This window comes from Triticum dicoccoides, chromosome 7A (genome assembly GCF_002162155.2).
Source record: "Triticum dicoccoides isolate Atlit2015 ecotype Zavitan chromosome 7A, WEW_v2.0, whole genome shotgun sequence".
NCBI classification, from domain to species: Eukaryota; Viridiplantae; Streptophyta; class Magnoliopsida; order Poales; family Poaceae; genus Triticum; species Triticum dicoccoides.
The window spans coordinates 8,694,580-8,697,857 of record NC_041392.1 but is presented as its reverse complement, the minus strand read 5'-3'; the positions used below and the strand labels follow the sequence as shown (position 1 = coordinate 8,697,857).

The window sequence follows — 3,278 nt, the reverse complement described above, 5'->3', positions numbered from 1 at the left end:
ACAGTACCATAGTTTGGTGTGTGATGTGAAGTTTGTCGTCGCACCTCCTCAAAATATACGGTCGTGGATGTGGTGTCATTGATAGCTCCAGCTTCTCCACCATGTCGATGCTGACCGCGTTGACCGAACTGTCATGGTCAATTGTCATGGCGCAGACTCTCTCTCCCACTTTACACTAGGTGTGAAAAAGGTCAGCACCATAACCTTTCTCCTCCAGCAAAAAATCGCCGGAGAGCCTCCAACAGCTCCTTGCTGACGGCGCGCCGGCCGTCTCCTCCGAAGTGCCGTGAGAAACGCTAGTGCTCTGATACCATTTGATGAGGAGCGAACCTCGAGACGAGGGTCGTTCCGTTGTTGGTCTGATCTTTCACGACACAAAACTCCATCGCAGCAAGAACTCGTCGCAGGTTTACGAAGATGCTCGCAAATCCCACGGAAACAACACGCCAACCCCTCGATCCGAAGGAATAACGTGGACGAACCGTATAGGCACAACTTGTAATCTCCTACGCGTCGCGTCGCAGGAACTCACACGCCAACGGAGATCTTTGACAAGGTTTCTCTAAACTCAATAATGGCCGACGGCCGAAAAACACACACGTGTCTAATTTATCATAACATAATCTACCCTTAAACATGACGCGCCATGGCTTTATATATAGCCAACTTCTATGTTTGACGTGACCAAACAGGCTGGCCGCATCCTATCTATCTATCTCATCTTCTAAAAGGAAAACGTTCTGGACTTTTCCAAACACAACAACCGACTTTTGGTTTAAACTACTAAGGAAATAAAAACAACTACGACGACATCTCAATTCTGGACGGTGCGTCTGGATGCAAACAGCAGGTGGTGGACCCCACCCAGTTTCCTTCAAAGAAAGTAATTTTTTGATCTCTCGCGGCATCCTTGGGTATTCCTTCTCTGGTGGCCGTACATGATGAAAGTAGTACTGGATCAAAACTCCTTTGTTATTATCAACGATCAGGACTCCTCTATGAACGCCAGATCCTCCTAATCTCTTGGCCAAATAAAAACTGATCAAACGTATTAGTATATGAGTACATCTTTGCATGCATGCACAAGCACACCTTCCCACGTAATGCATGCATGTTGAACATCCTCCTTTTCTCTTTCTTACGTGAGTGCATCCTTATCAATGGCATAGTATGCATGCATGTAACTTCTACAATGGAAACATCATTGACCACTTAAACGACTACTGGATTAATAGTGTCAGTTATGGACATGGTCATATCATCCTCCCTTTCTTCAAACGAAACCGTTCTCGGTTTCGAATCAATTTCTTTAACAACATCTTCATCTATTGATTGTTCGGGCGCCAAAAAAATTTCATCAACTTCGTCTTCCTTTTCCTTTTTTGCTTCTTCTTGCTCCTTCATCTTTCGCAGTCGTTCTTTCGTCCAAGCGTTGAACAACTTCTTTTCCATAGACATGAGAACATATTTTTTGTCCCGGTTAACAGTGTACGTGTTGGCGAGATAGTCATGTGTAACATTGTTTTCCTTGTACCATGGCCGTCCCAACAACATATGACACGAAACCATCGACACCGGAATTACGTCGCACAAAATCTCACAAGAAAATTTTTCGACTGAAAACAGTACCATAGTTTGGTGTGTGATGTGAAGTTTGTCGTCGCACCTCCTCAAAATATACGGTCGTGGATGTGGTGTCATTGATAGCTCCAGCTTCTCCACCATGTCGATGCTGACCGCGTTGACCGAACTGTCATGGTCAATCGTCATGGCGCAGACTCTCTCTCCCACTTTACAGTAGGTGTGAAAAAGGTCAGCACCATAACCTTTCTCCTCCAGCAAAAAATCGCCGGAGAGCCTCCAACAGCTCCTTGCTGACGGCGCGCCGGCCGTCTCCTTCGAAGTGCCGTGAGAAACACCAGTGCTCTGATACCACTTGATGAGGAGCGAACCTCGAGACGAGGGTCATTCCGTTGTTGGTCCGATCTTTCACGACACAAAACTCCATCGCAGCAAGAACTCGTCGCAGGTTTACGAAGATGCTCGCAAATCCCACGGAAACAACACGCCAACCCCTCGAATCCACTGGTTTCTTCCAGAGACTTTAGAAGAGCTACCTCACCACCAACCACCATATTAATCACGATTCCATCTGCACAATCATAGTACATCAACCACATCAGCACTTCCAAAAGGCAGATCAATTGATATTTTTTAAAGTTACCTGTTCCCAAGCATGCTGATACACGTCTTAAGTAAGCCTCCTGAAAAATTCAGACACAAACATCAGGAAAGACAAAATGATCTACAGATTAGAACCAATGGTGCACAACGAAACAGCATGAAGGCATGACAGCACTGAAAGGTAAAATTTACCATAAACAGCTAAGGGTATTTGGGCCACAGAAGTCCTGAAGGTAAAATATCATGAAAAATTACGACTGCTCACCTTCTTTGTAGGCCATTCATAGTTTATCAGCACACGAGACATAAGCGGGGAGCCTCTCCCATCGCCGCCGAAGGCAAGCAAGCATCTGTTACAACTGTAATATTTAGCTTCAAGACCACCCTTTCAGGCTTGGGACTTCCATCAATAGAAGTATCTTCAATCTGATTTCGCAGTATTGCTGCCCAACGGGATTTCTCAAGAACAGATGCACGCTCAGCTTCATCTTGATCGCTGTACTGCGTACACAAATCCACAGATTGATATTATTAAGTAGCACAATTAGTTCATAGCAAGGACCATAAACAATCAAGAGAACCTGAAACAACATTCATATCACTATAGCGGGGGTAACAGAAAAGCAAGAAAGCCTGGGACCATTGGATACAGAAAAATATCTGCAATTGCACAATCATAATTCCTATATGAAGGTGTCATTATTATCAATGTTTTCTCTTGAAGAATTAAACAATTAACAGTGCAAATTGTGTATCAAAAAAACACAACCAACAATCACAAAGTATATCACAGAACTGAACATGGAAATTGGCACCCAACCCAACTTGAGCATACGGTGATAAGGACACGAAGGGGAGGTTGGCAACAGCAGCACAGACAGCATCGAGCTCAGCCCGGGATGAAACACATATGGCAATGGGCACCGAGCCGTGGCGATCAGAGACAACACCTAGGAGCTCCAGTAGTGTCCTCTGCACACCAAAAACAACCACAGGTTCACAAGAATAAAAATCTGGTTCAATGCGTACGATCTGTGGCTGTTTAACTGAACACAGTTATCAGCTGAGAGGAACCCAAGAATGCATGGTAACAG

General features: G+C 44.8%; 1 pseudogene; it reads right to left on the bottom strand.

Moving 5' to 3' along the window:
• Positions 1–1,766: 1,766 nt before the first annotated feature.
• On the bottom strand, positions 1,767–2,777 carry LOC119332822 (annotated as a pseudogene).
• Between the last annotated feature and the right edge of the window lie 501 nt (positions 2,778–3,278).